We start from the raw sequence: 14592 nt of genomic DNA, 5'->3' as shown, positions 1-14592 counted from the left end.
TCAACGTGGCCTGATGAGCGGTACCATGTCCGCGCCCAGGATCCGAACCCTGGGCCGCCACAGTGGAGCGCGCGAACTTAACCAATCCCGTCGACAATGTTTACATCTGTGACCATGCAAATGCTGCTCATTGCAGAGCCAGCAATGTCCTTTCCTGTCTTTTATTTGTCTCTTTCATAGTTTCAGATTCCCTTTCTTCCTCTCCTCCTTTCTCTTCTCTTTTCTTTGCCCTTATGGTTTCCTCACATTTGTTTCCCGCTTTTCAGCATATCGAGTGTTTGATTTATGAGGCCGCTTTCCCAGGGACCCCTGAGGGCTATCTCCCATACGCTCTCCTTTGGACCTGTTGCTTTCTGTCACAACGCTCTCAGTCTGGGACCTCTTCCTTCACTGATTCCCTGGGCTGGTCCCACTGTTTTCTCCTCCCTCTCTCCCTCTTTCCCTCCCTGCCTCCCTCCCTCCTTTCTTCCTGCCCTCCTTCCTTCCCTCCTCACTGCCTCCCTCCCTCCCTCTTTCCCTCCCTCCCTCTTTCCCTCCCTCCCTCTTTCCCTCCCTCCCTCCTTCCCCTCCTCCCTCCCTCCCTTCCTCCTTCCCTGCCTCCCTCTCTCCCTCCCTCTCTTTTTCTCCTTTGTTTACATTCTCATTTTGCTATACCTCAAGTAATTTCTTAAGAAGGACCACGTGGTACATAGATTTTCTGAGTCCCTGGTTTCTGAAAGTGTCATAGCTCCACCCTCACGCTTGAATGGTAATTTGGACTGATATAAACTTCTTGGTTGAAAATTGCTTTTTTCACAGAATGTTGAAGGCATTTTTCTTGCCTTTGCTAATGAGAATCCTGAGGCCAGTCTGATTCTTACAGTTCTAGAGGTAAATTTTTTCCCCTCTAGGGAAATTTTTAGGATCTTGTCTTTATCATTGCTGGTCTAGAATTTCACCATGATGGTGCTTATATATGGGTCTCTTATTCACTCATGTGTTGGATTCTTGGCATCCCCTTCACATTTAAAAATTCCGTCCTTTAGCTTTGGGGAATTATTTCATTTTCTTATTTGAGAATTTCTTCCCTTTCATTTTCTCTGTACTTTTTTTCTGGATGTGCTCTTATCCAGAGAGCAGACTAATTCTCTAACTCTGTTACCTTCCAACATTTTCTCCTGACATTTTTATTTTCATAATCCTATCTTTAATTTCTGGTAGCTCACATTTATTTTCTGGTTGCTCCTTTTCATAGCGTCCTGTTCTTGTTTAAGGTTGCAACACCTCAAATCTCCCTGAGGATACCTACTAGTTATTGAAAGTTTCCTTCTGTCTTCTGTTTCCCAAATTATTTTTCTTCTTATGGAGCATCCTACCCAACATTTATTTATCCACGTCTCTTTTTTATGCTAGAGGCTTTTTTCAAATGTCTGATGGTCTTTGTCTTTTCATATTTAAGAGTGAGGCCTGGCTGCTCAGACAGCAGATTTCATTTCACTTAGGCAAGTAGCCTGCGTCTCAGGGACTCCAAGTAATAGAGGGGGAAGGCCCTTCTTTAGGGTCGGTGAACTCTCTGATTGGCGATGAATCCCGGCTGCCCTACCTGTTGCTTGGGAATTGAATGCTGTATAAAGGGTTGGCTGACCCTGTGTCTCCTGCCTCCTCTATACTGTCCAGCCCTGCAGCCTCTCGGAGGCCTGAGCCCCTGTGGCTCTGCTGGGATGGTGTGCAGCCGCCTCAGCTGCCTCTGCTTCTGGGTTCTCTGTCCTCCATCCACTTCATCAGTAACAGCTCTTTTCTTTTCTTTTTTTTTCTGGTGAGGAGGATTGGCCCTGAGCTAGCATCTGTTGCCAATCTTCTTTTTTTTTGCTTGAGGAAGATTGCTCCTGAGCTCTTTTCTCCATTTCCTAGCTCCTATACATTTGCTGAAAATGTTTATCTTCAGTGGCCTTCCTCCTGTTCTCTGCATTAGGAGAATATACTTTTTCTCAGTGCTTTATTATCATTTTGGTGGGGTCACAGGAGAAATGACAAACACATATAGACACACATTCCGTCTTTAAAGGAAAATCTTCAACTCCCTCTTAGTGTGTCTGTTTTACCTTTTTCAGAATGAAGGTCATTCTCCTTTGCATAAAACGAGTCAAATTAAGAGTTTCGTCTTCCTGATAACCCTCTCTGCACCTGGGAAGGGAGGCGCCTTCCTTCTCAGGCTGCTCTGGTCCCTGCCGGCACTCCACTTCCTCACCCACCAGTCACCCTGTCAGAGACCTCTGCATCCTCCGTCCAGATGCCAGATCGTGTCTCTGTCCTGTCAATTCCAAGTCCAGCACATTCCTGGAATTCACAGCTCCCGCTCCATCCACTGCCTTTGTCCAATGCTTCTGACCGAGCCGTGAGTTCCCAGCGGGTCTCAAGCACCAGCGCAGCCCCTGCTCGCGGCCTGCCTGCCTCCAGCCTCCTTACACGCGGCGTCAGACCTGATTTCATCCCGCGTGTACGTCAAAAGAGAGACATTTTAAAGCAGTTAGCATCACCTCTCCCGAGGGCTGTTTGGCAATGCCCGTCAATGCTGACTGCGCCTCCCCGAGCTGCGCTCCACTGCTGGGAAGTTACCCTGCATATAGAGTTGCACTTGTGCAAAATGATGTGTGCGCAACGGTATTTATTGCGGCACTGTTTATAAAAGCAAAAGACTGGAGACAATCTCAATGACTTTTAGTAGAGATTCGCTACATAAATTAGAATACATCCATATAATGGAATATTATATAGCGTAAAAATGAGAAAACTCTTCATATATTGATAGGAAATAGTATCTAAGATATATGAAGTAAAAAGGATGCAGAATAAGTGGCTAACACTTGTGTACAGGGGGAGAAAATAATATTTGTTTATCTTCTTGTCTGTGCGTAAAACCCCTGGAAGGTTACGGCAACATTGACTGAGCCCAAGGCGGACTAGATGGTGGGGGGTGGGGTGGAAGGGCCCTCTCACTATGTGCGCTCTTGTGCCTTGTGAATTATGGTGCACATGAATGTGTTGTCTATTAAAAATAAATAAAATTTAAAACTCCCCTTTGTGTCATCTCAATTTAGTTTTTTAAAAAGCATACATATTATCCTAAATTATTATAACTTGTATATTAATCTGTATATACTCTGAATTCAGAATATGTTCTAATATGACATAATCTGTTAATGTGAAGTATGCATTTTGCTATATTAAAATGCCTACATATTACATATTGTATCTATCATACATATACTCTTTTTAAAGGTCTCTTTATAAAAAAGAATCCAAAAGAAAACATCAAAATGTTAACAGTGGTTATTTCTGGGTAGTTGGCATATGAGTGATTTTAATTTTCTTCTTTATCCTTTTTCTGTTTCTCCCTCAATTTTTTATGATAAAGATACATTGCTTCCAATAATCAGGAAAAAGTCATGTATGCTCCCTCCTCCCCACTGTCCACAACATGAAGCTCAGCCCCTTCAGTGTGCCTGTCGAGGCCCCTGCCTGCACTTCTATCCTCTTCTATCACCCACCTCCACAGGACGGTCCGTACCCTTGAACAAGGCCCCTGGGCTGTTCTCCTGTCCTGTAGAAATGTGACCCAGCCTGTCCAGCTCGAATGTCCCCCCCAGATAGAATCAGTGGCGCCCTCCTTTGTGCCCAGGTAGCCCACTGTCTCCATCTGGACTGGATTCCTCATATGTGCGGCCCTTGTCTTATAAGTCACTGTGCTTCCAGGTGTGGTCCAGGCCCTGTCTCGCAGTGAGTGCCGGGAAAGTGGGGGCTGAGTGTTTCCCTGTTGCCTCCTCCTGCTCCTGCGAGATGGAGGAGATGCAGGTGGTGAGCATTACTGTCGGCTGCCGCGCTCTCCGCTCAGGTGTCTCCTTTCTGTTTGTCAGTTTCTGCCATGCGATCTTGGTGTTCTGCCTGACCTGGCTGCAGTCCTGTTCCTCTCCTGGTGGGGCCCTCTGCCTAGCGGCGTTCTTCAGACAGCACTGCATCTTCCGATCCAATGATGGGTACCGGCTCAAGTCCCAGGGGTCCACTTTGAGGGAAAGGGCTCTCCCCAGGACGGCTGTTCTGCCCCGGGAGTGGGGAGGGAGATGAAGCCCTTTCCTCATGTGCACAGGACATGAGGTGACATTTCCCCAGAGACTTCCAATCCCCCCAGGATCCTTGCAAGCCTTCCTGCCTGCCCCTCTCCAGAGGGAAATTGGCCAGAAAAGGAGGACATGAAAGCAGGAGGAAGGACTGAAGCAGGCCCAACCTTCCATCTCCTTTCCTGCAGGACTGGAGTCTGACTCGTGCGGGAGGACAGGGCTGTTGGAGAACCCCACTCCTTCCCAGTCCTCAGAGTGCAGAGGCCCAGTGACTCAGACTGCTCTCGGCTCTCACCAAGCCCTGCCCCTGGTTCCCCCGGAGCTGAGCCTAAAGGCGGAGCAGATGTCAAATTCCCCTCCCATCCGTCGATGTCCTGGCTTGAGAGACACTAATAGAGACTCTCCCCCAGTCCGGCTGCTCCGCTCTCATCCTTAACTGTGTTCCCCGGGGAAATTTACCAAGAGGATAAACTCCAGCCTGAGAACTTGGCCATTGGGCTCCATTTGCAGCGTCTCCTCCAGATGAAGGTGGCTGGGGCTGAACCTGGACGTGGTGGGCACACGGCCCTGGACGGACACAGGCTGTTACCTATGAAGTCCAGACTATTAAAAGTCTCCCATGTCCAAGATCCTTCCATTAATAAGCAATAGTAGCCAGTATTTCCCGTGTGCTTAACATGTGCCAGGCGTGTTCCGAGTGCTTTCCCTGTGTTAATATCTCTGTTTTACATGTAAGGAAACTGAGGCACACAGAGGTGAAGCAGGTGGCCCCAGATTGCTCAGCTAGTGAATGGTCTGGCAGAGATGAGAGCCCTCTGGCTCCAGAACCTGTGCCCTTCAAGCACCACTGTACCATTTTCTTTCTTTTTCTTTCTTTCTTTCTTTGGTGAGGAAGACTGGCCCTGAGCTAACATCTGTGCCATTTTTCCTCTATTTCGTATGTGGGTTGCCACCACAACATGGCTTGATGAGCGGTGTGTAGGTCTGCACCTGGAATCTGAACCTGTGAACCCTAGGCTGCCGAAATGGAGCGTGCAAGCTTAACCAGTGTGGCACAGGCCAGCCCTGTTAGGCACCAGTTCTAAACCTCTGTTTGCTTCAGAGTTGGCTGGGGAGCATATTTAAAATACAGATTAGCAGAGTTTGCCCCACAGAGATTCTGACTACAGAGGTCTGGGGTGGGGCTCAGGACTCTGCATTCTCAGCAAAGGTGCAGGTAATTCGGAAGCAGAGGTTCCGATGCAACAGCTCTGAGGAACCCGCTCTACTCGCCACCTCAGAGTCTCGGAGGTGTCTATTCCGAGCCCTTTCCCGTGACAGGAGGCCCACAAACATCTGCGGGCCGAGTGAGGTCCCTTGTCCCGGATGGCGTTGCTCTGCTTCCTGTCTTGCAGGTTTAAATGTGACGAGGGGATGGGAGACTTTTCTAGGCTGCAGGTGGGTGTCCTTTGCCTTCCGAGGCTCCAGGCTGCTTCCCCTGGGTTTGCTCCACAGCAAGAGGAGAGAGGACCACCTCTCTTGAGGTCTCGGCAGGGGCCCGGGGCTGCTCCTGTGTTCTTAGACAAAGTTGCTGCTCGCTTGGCTGAAGTCCTAAGGTGGAGCCCAGCCCCAAGGCAGCCGGGCTCACCCTGTGGCCGACTTCAGAATCATCTGGGTTTTTGGGCGAAAATGCAGATTCCTGCCCCACCCTGATTTATTGAATTAGAATGCAGGAGAGGGGACAGGGCCCAGAAATCAGCATTCTTAGCCAGTGCCCCAGTCAGTTCTTATGCACAGGAAAGTTTGAGAATGCCTGCTGTAGATGACGGACTTTGGCGTGTCCCAGTCCTGGGCTCAAATCCCAGCTCTGGCACGAAGTAGCTGCGTGGTCTGGAGCTAATCCCTAACCCCGGTGAGACTCAGCCTCCTGGTCTGTGAGAGATGGTGTGCTATACTCGCCTATTGGTCCCGCTGTGAAGATTAAAGGGAGCCATCAGGAAATTGGTGCACAGCGCCCGGCCCCAGGGGCTGCAGTGGAGAGGGACCGAGGAAATCCCCGCCCCGCAGGGGAACTCGAGGCGTGTGACTCGCCCCCAGCAAACACTGAGCCCTTGTGTTTCCTCTGGGTGAGCTCAGCGGGGCTTCTCATGGGGACTCAGGCCCTTCCCCCCTCAGGTGTGAGCCTCCCCAGGTTAGGGTCAGGTGTCGTAAACGAAATACAGTACTGTTTCCTTTTGGCTCGCTCGACACCCCCAGCCAAGCCCCCCAGCCACCAGCGCCCCCCAGTCCCCTCCACTTTACATTCCCAAACCCCTCACGCCCTGTGACAAGACACTCCTGGCAAGCCACAGGTCTGCCAAGGTCTCTGGGCCTCAGCCTTGCGGGTGGCTGACAGGAGCCAGGAGCTCCAAGTCCTTCCTTTCTGAGGCTCCCCCGGGCCTCGTGAAAAGCTTCGGTCATTCAGGACGAGTCAGTTCCCTCCGGAAACGTTCCCCAGCTCTGCTGAAAGCTTGCCAGGCGACTTGGTGACGTCCTGCCCTCCGTCCACACAATGGGCACGGGCAGAACAATGCCGGGGAGGAAAAGCATCCCACCCGTCCACAGGCTCACATCCTCCGGGACCCCACTCCCCCCACCCCATGCTCCCAGGGCTGGGGGGGGGGGGGCAGGGAGGGGTAACAAGAGGGGCCGCTGTGGCAGAGGGGAGGTGCAGTGAGAGCTTGACCAAATTTCTCCAGCTTGGCTGCATTCTGAACCAGCTGGGCGAGTCAGATTAGAAGTTGAATTTGCTTATTCTGGCTCCCCCGGCAGGTAGGATTAAACCTCAGCTGGCAGACAGAGCAGTTTCGAGTGGGCGAGGCCCGAGCCCTGCTTGGTGGGAGGCCTGCTTTGTCCCTTAGTGAACCGTGTGCGAGGTGTCGCACCTCGCGGGGACAGTTTCCTTGTGCGTGGAGAAGGGTACATGCCCTGTCTACCTCACAGGGTGTGTTCAGAGCAAAATGGGCTGCAGGGCATGAAAGCATCTCACTAATTATGATGGAATCCCTTGGTCACAGCTGGTGTCATTACCCTAACAAAGCGACTGGGGAGTGCAATGGCAGCCTGGGGGCACCACACCCGGGAGGGAACGGCCTCTTCAACCCCAGCAGCCCACAGCCTAACAGACGTTAGAGACCTGAGCGCAGACTGAGGCTGTTAGAAGTTCTAGATTGGAGTGGGGGGTGTTGGTGGATTTACCTAGAAGTCACATTGCCAGACTAAGCTCTCTGTTTTCACTTAGGTTGTGTATATTTGAGTGGCCTTTGGGTGATGGAGGTTATGAGGGGCTAAGGCCCCCCATGAGCCCCTTGCATCAGCTTTGGTGTAGGCCTACTTGGTACCAACAGAACTGAGCACATAAAGAGTGTTCATGGGGTTGATCAAGGAAGGCTTCCTGGAGGAGGAGAGTTTGAGGCACCCTTGAAAGGAGAAGAGAGGGAAATGGCTCATACAAAACACTAAAGTGGGAACAGACAGGTTGAGGTAAAATTGGGAGCAGGAAGGACACCATGAGGGCATCTGCAGCCCCCTTCATTGTAGGGACAGAGGCACTGAGTCCCAGCAAAGAGAAGGCATCTGCCTAAGGCCCAGTGAGTCTGAATGAGCTGCAGCCGCGGAGAGAGGTGGAAGGGGCTGTCCAGGCAGAGGGGATGCAGACAGACTCTGGAGGTCCAAAGGCTTGAGGGAGGAGGCGCCTTTAGGAAAAGGCAGCTCCTTGATCTAGTAGCAAGAGTGTGGGGCTAGGGCACACAGGGCTTGGCCCCTTGCTGGGGACCGGCACAGCCCTTAGAAACGACTGGGAAGAACCACAATCCCCTTAGGGGGACAGTCCCTCTGCAGCCCTGGGCCACAGTTCTTCTGAGTATCCTGGGGGTGGGGATGGGGGTGGGGGTGGGGGAGTAACGTTTGGAAACACCTAAAATGTGACCAGCTTTACCATGTGACTGTCGATGGGCACACACGAGGCGGGAGGGAGTCAGGCAGAGGCAGCCTGGGGGCTCACTGCAGCAGGTAAGAGGAGGGAGGGGCTGGGGAAGGGGGGCCAGCAGGTTCTGAGGTCAGATCTTTCCTCTTCATGTTGACTCATAACTATGACCTGAGCCTAGAGGGTGGGGTCCCGCTGCCTCTCCAGGCTTCCCGGACTGATAGGTATCTAGCAGCTGAGGGTGAGGAAGAGGAGGGAGGGAGGCACAAAGTCGCAAGTCCCCTGGGCGGGCTGCTCGTAGTCTGGGGTTCTCACTAAAGCATCTGTGAAATGCAGATAACAGAGCCCCCTCCTCCCCTCGGAGCCTTTATTGTCCTGATTTCTGCAATTAGCTTCTCTCTCTCCCCGACCAGGCTGCAAGTCCCTGGAGGAGAGAGCATGTTTACTTATTTCTGGATCCTAGTGTTCCAGAGTGGTTTGGGCCAAGGAGATTTTTAATAAATGTCTGTTAAATTAAAAAAAAATTAGTTTAGATGTTAAGCTCCCAGTCCTTTGCCATCTGTTAGGATAAGGGACATCAGAATTCAAACTCTGGTGGCAGTTTGGGGGGATGGGCGGCTCCCCAGGGACAGAAGGGGCTTTATTCACTCCTGTGCCCCATACAGCCCTTCCCCCGTCTAGTGATCATGCTCCTGCCCTAGGGGACAGGTGACAACAGCCAACACTTACCTGGCGCTTTCTATGTGGCCAATAAATTCTGAGTGTTTTCCACTTATTAATTCATTTAGTCTCCACATTAACCCAAAAATCATGCCATTTTACAGATGGGAAAACTGAGGCATGGAGAAGCCATGTTATGTGGTCCCACAACTGGGAAGTGGTAGAGCTGGGGTCCAGACCGAGGCAGCCTGGCACCTGAGCTCCCTGCACGCCGCACTGCCGCTATTGCCTCTGAGCCCCAATCCTGCCCCTCCTCTGCACCCTGCAGCTGGGCAGCCCATTCCATCACCAAGTGGAGCCCTTGGCCGGAGGTGAAGAGTCACAGACAGCAGAGGGTGACCTTTCAAGACATCTGTGCAAGGCAGGAAACAGTATTGGTCCCCAGGCCCTGGGCCCACGTTCTCTTCCCAAGGCAGCCCTCCCACCCTCATCAGCTCCAGCTTTAAGAATCCCAGGTTAGTTCATTCCAACACCCCAGAGTCAGTCCTGGGTCTCGAAAGGCCAAGGCAGTTGGGCCTCGAAGCAAGTGGCCTGATGGAGGATGCCCCGGGCAGCTCGGGATCCAGAGGGACGGTGTTTGCAAGCTCAGAATCACGGTTTGCCACGTTCCTCTCAGCTTCTCTGAAGAACACTTCTTACCTGTGGGCCCTACCTCGCTGCCCTGCTTGGCAGAGTAGTGACCCAAGGAATATGGTCAGACCAGGTGCAGATCTGGCTGACCGAAGGTGGCCCCTTGCTCTGCAACCTGCTAAGACCTCCCGGAGGCAGAGCATGCCCCCGGAACTCCCAGCAAGAGATCTCCCAGCCTCTGCTTAGAAGCTTCGAGGAAGAGCGAGCTCACTACTTCAGAAGGCAGCTGATCCACTGGGAGTGACACCTGTGACCCAATGCTTTTTATTGTAAGCTTTTTCCATGCTTTCTTCCCCTGCTGCATTTAAAGCTCTGTGGAGACAAAACTCTGGGCTGAGGTCATCTTCTAAAAGTTTTGCAAAATCTTTTAGGTACAAGATGCTTAATACATTCTTTCAGAGTAAGATCTTATCAAGGGTTAAGAATGCAAGAAGAAACGAGTATATCCAACTTTAATGCCAAGACCAGGATCCCTGGGGGAGGGAGGGAGCTGGGCTTCCTGCTCGTGGGGACGGGCTGAGCATGTGCAGAGTGGTGCTGGTGCTCCTGCTCACTGAGCACACTGTGCCAGGCCCCTTGTGGGAATTCTCTCATGAATCCTTGTAACTCTGCGAAAAAGGTATTGTTACTACGGCCATTTTACAGAGAAGGGAGCTGAGGCACAGAGAGGTTAAGAACATGCCCAAAGTGACACAGCCTGCAAGCAGCAGAGCTGGGATTTTGATCCAGGTCCATGTACTTTGGAGCCGGTGTGTTGTGTCCATGGATGTGCGAGACTCCTCCCCAGGAACCCAGGACCCAGCCGAGGCCTCCTCCAGGGAAAACATGGATGGCATAAAAAGGTTTTGTTTGTGTCTGAAATTAAAAAAAAAAAACTTGGGAAATTTTAAAAGAATGACTCACAGACAGCTTCCTCTCCCCCAGGTAACTGAGGGAGACCTTGTGAGAGGAAACAATGACCGCGTCCTGACCGGCTCTGTGGTGCTGAGCTCCTGCAGGTAGCGTCTACGTGCGGGGCAGGTTTGTAGGAATCATGAGTGGACGAGGCAGGGAGGAGCTCAGAAGGAGGACAGGAACTGGGCTGGAAGCCTCGAGCAGGAGGAGCGCTGCTGCATCCACACTGGCCACGCTCTGGCCGACCCCCCACGTCCGTGCCCGCAGCACAGCGCCTCGTGCCCTGTCCTGACGTCGCTAGGAAGTGGGTGAGGGTGCAGGATAAAGAGATGACGCTTGGCAGCAAGAGAACTCCTTGGTGATTTGAGGCTTGGGGTGGACAGCAAGGAGAGGCTGCAAAGTCTTATTCCTTAGGGAAGAGGCCAGGCCGGATGATTGCTCTCTGGGTTAAGAGTTACTAAGGGCCACCCCAGGAAGAGGAATGAGGGGAGGGGCAGAAAGAGCGGGTAGTAGAGGGAAAAGGGGGAGAGAAAGGCAGAAAGAGAGAGACGAAGGGAGAGAGGGAGGGAGGGAGAGGAGAAAACGTCGACGGGTACGAAGGCAGTGGCCCAGCGGCATCTGTGACCCCGTCCGAGCTGCGCCCTGCCCCATCCATCCCGGCTGAGGAGAGTTGGTACACTCTTACCGGAGCAGCCCACAGAGTTGGAGCAGGAACCAGGGCTCCCAGTGCCCAAAGCTGCCCTTTGAGTTGGTGGAGGGTGGGGGGTCCAGAGGAGGGCCTGGGGGATGGTGGGGGGCACATGGGGGAGGTGGGGCACAGTGCCGTTTGGCTAACTCATGCCTACTGGCTCCTGTCAGTCATGCTTGTGGGTGACCAGATGCAAAGGTGTGGCCAGCACGCAGGTGAGGTGGCGCCTCCTATGCCCGCCACCCACAGCTCCCCGGAAGGCAGGTGGTGGGCTGCTCAGCTCCGCAGAGCTGGGTTCCAACTCTGACAATCCCCTTACTCTCTGTGTGGCCAGGCAGTGACCCGACCCCAGAGCCTCATCTGTAAATGGATGACAGACCCATCTCGGGCACCATGCATGGAGGGGGCTGCTCCCTCCTCGCTTTGCTCCTGGCCAAAGCCCCCGGGTGCCTGTGGGGGCCGTCGATGCCCTTCCCTACTCCTCCCACAGCACCCTCCTTGGGGGCCTGGCGTCTCCTGTTGGCCTCTCTGAGGCTTTAAAAACAGGTCAGTGGCTTCCCATCTCAGAGTGAAATAGAGTCCCTCCCACGCCCCACAAGACCCTACATGAGTGGTTCTCAACCCTGGCCACACAGTAGGGTCATCTGAGGAGCTTTTAAAACACTACAGATGGCTGGTCCCACAGCCAGAAAGTCTGAGTGAATCCATCCGAGCTGGAGCAGAGCATCAGTTCCTCCTAAATGCTGGCCGTGCAGAGCTAGTGAGAGCCGGCCGGCACGGCGCTCCAGCCCACTGCCTCCTTGCTCATCCTCAAGCAGGCTCCCTTCAGGGCCTTTGCTGGAATAGTGCCCCTGGGGTCCACATGGCTCCCCCTTACAAGGTCTCATTCGAGGCCCTGACAGCTGGATGTCAGCCTGCCCCGTGCCATGGCATCACATCCGCACCTCCCCCCAACCCTGGCATACTCTGCCTGACTCCGCTTCATCGCACTTGACCCCTGATGTGCCGTGGGTTCATCTGCGTGAGGTCTTTCTAAGCTCTGTGAGTAGGACGTGGCGGTCTTGTTCAACGGCCCGTCCACCGTGCCCTGCACATGCCTGGCACACAGTGGGTGCCCAGCAAGAATCTGCGGAAGGAAAGGCCATCTCACCTGGCAGGTGAGAGCTCTGGGAAGGCGAGGGCAGAGAGGCACGCATCTGGGCATCCTGGCGCCCAGCACAGGGCCAGGTTGTGGCCAATTTGTGGTGCCGATGGTTTGCTCTGGAGACAGCGGGACTCAAGGGTGCTGTGGAGTGTCAGCACGGGAAGCAGGAGAGAGAACAAAGGTGGAGGCGGAAAGATGGGCTGACAGCCGCTGAGCCGCTTCAAGGAGGAAGAAAAGGAGGACTGGCAACAGTGTCCAACACTTGGCTGGCCCAGGCAGCCAGCAGGGCAAAGGGAAAGGTGACCTGTTGGGCATCAGCCCTGACCACTGGACCGGGACCATCGGGAGCCCACAGGAAGGCAAGAGTGGGGCAGCGGAGAGCCAGCCCCAGGTCCCACCAGGGTGGGGCAGGGCCCATCAGGGGAGTCGGTGTCACCCCCCCACCCTTGCAGCCACCATCAAATAGGACCTCTGTGAGGCAGCTGCAGGGTTGCTGCCAACTACAAATGTGCCTGCCAAAGGAGCAGAGGGAAGGGAAAGGCCAGTGGGGCGCGGGCATTCCTGAGGCATCCCCCATCCCAGGAACAGATGAAAAATCGAGGCTGGAGGGGGAGATGACTTGTTTGAGGGTGCTTTTGCCCAGGGACTCCAGCGGAATGTGGCAGGCCCGTTTGTGAGAGCCATTTGGGGTAAGGACATGATGGTGGGGGGCCCAGGAATAGGGCTCCAGGACACCGGCCCTGTGTTGTGGCTGTCTGGGCACTGGAGAGCCTGGCGGCAGCCCTCGCAGTCCTTCTGCCCCAGCAGCTCAGAACTAGAGTCGCGCAGCCCCTCCAGTTTCCTTCTCCAGAACAATCCTTTTTCCCACTGAAAGCCTGTAACACACGAGGCCTGGTGTGAGCCTGTCCAGCGCCGCCCCCCAGCCTTCCAGGGCAGAAGCTCAGAGTGCCTTGCCTCCAACAGGGACCTTGGAAGGGCCCCCACCCACGAGAGCCTCCACAATAGGACCCCAGCTGCAGGAGCAAGGACAGCTGCCTCAGGAAGACTCTCCAAGGGGCAGGAGCCTCTGTGAGGTGGGGGCTGCAGCTGCCAGGGACACATCAGTCATCAAGGTACTCCCGCAAAGCAGCGTCGGCCCTGGGGCCTTCATCGCGTTGGTTTCCCTGGCTCCTGGGGCCCACGCTGTCCACACTCTTCCTCTTCTCACTCCTTCCCCTCCTTGAAGACCAAGGGCTGGGGTGGCAGAGAGACCCGGGACTCTCATTTGCTTTGTGACTGGGCAAGTCATTTAACCCCTAGGAACCTCACTGTCCCCCTCTGCAGAGAGGGGAGAAACGGGGCTGTTGTGGGATTCTGTGAGACCTTCTGTAGTGCCTGCTACATGGCGGGAGCTTAATCAGTCAGGTCCCTTCTGGTCTCCTTCCAAACTTGGCTGCAAAGGCCCAACTCTGGTTCCCGCCCGTGCGTTTCGGGCTCTGGCCTCCTCCTGAGCACTGACTGTCCTACACTTCGGTGTCTGGCTGCCTACAAAGAGGTGAGGAGGGTCAGGCTGGTGGCATTGGTGCTGGGTGCAGAATCATGCTTGGTCCCCCCTCACTTCCACGGCCTGGGGAGACATCACCCAACCTCTCGACACTAGCTTCCTCCTCCGGAAAGCAGCCGCCCCTCGCGGATGCCAGCGAATTGGAGTTCTCACGGCCAGACGTGAGGCCGCCAGATGGGGGGGTCAGGAGGTGCAGTCTGGGGAGAACACCTGGACGCTGAATTGGGAAACAGATCAGGATGGAGAACTCCCGAGACCGTGCGAAAGGAGGCTGCGTGCAGACCCCAGGCAAGACGTGGCCTGGGCAGCGGGAGGGGTCAAGCTTCTCAGCCGTCAGGCTGGGCCAGAGTCAGTGAGGCTCGTACCCTTGTCCTGCTGCCCTGGCCTCAGTCACCCCCCATGCCAACCCTCTCCTGAACTGCCCTCCCACTCTCTCTTCCAAGAAGTCAGGAAGCACAGGGATCAGCTACAGTAGCCAGAACCCCAGACCTCTCCCCAGCTCCTTCCTGGCTCTCCTAGCTGCCCCCACCCCTCAGGCACCAACCTCGGCCAAGGCTGGGATACAGAGTGTAGGGTCCCAGGCCCCGTCCATGCCACCCACAACACCCAGAGTTGACTGCCCGCCCTGAACGCAGCAGGGAGGGTGCAGGGCACGCCTCCCACAGCCCAGAGTGGGTTCAGAGATACACACAAACCAAACTCTCTCTCCACTTCATTCTTGTATATATACACACACACACAAGCAAGCCCCGCCCACACTCATGAGGCCCACAGAAGGGCCTTCGTCTTTCCTCTTTGGCACCAATCTGTCAAAACCAGCTTTTCTGCAGGAGACTGCTCCCTCCTTTCTGTACAACATGAATTAAATATATTATCCGTCTTTGTGCTGAGTCATGGGACATTCACAGTATGGTGGGGGAGGAATGGGGGGACTTG

At 54.2% G+C, this 14592-nt stretch overlaps 1 long non-coding RNA gene across 1 annotated transcript; it reads left to right on the top strand.

Moving 5' to 3' along the window:
- Nucleotides 1-9884: 9884 nt before the first annotated feature.
- On the top strand, nt 9885-14536 carry LOC124251360 (uncharacterized). Its single transcript, XR_006891736.1, has 2 exons — nt 9885-10229; nt 10312-14536. It is a non-coding gene; the product is annotated as an uncharacterized LOC124251360 (long non-coding RNA).
- Nucleotides 14537-14592: the final 56 nt, after the last annotated feature.

The sequence above is a fragment of the Equus quagga genome, chromosome 13, assembly GCF_021613505.1.
Source record: "Equus quagga isolate Etosha38 chromosome 13, UCLA_HA_Equagga_1.0, whole genome shotgun sequence".
Taxonomy (NCBI): domain Eukaryota; kingdom Metazoa; phylum Chordata; class Mammalia; order Perissodactyla; family Equidae; genus Equus; species Equus quagga.
The sequence above is the reverse complement of the archived record's forward strand: the minus strand, read 5'-3'. Positions and strand labels throughout refer to the sequence as shown.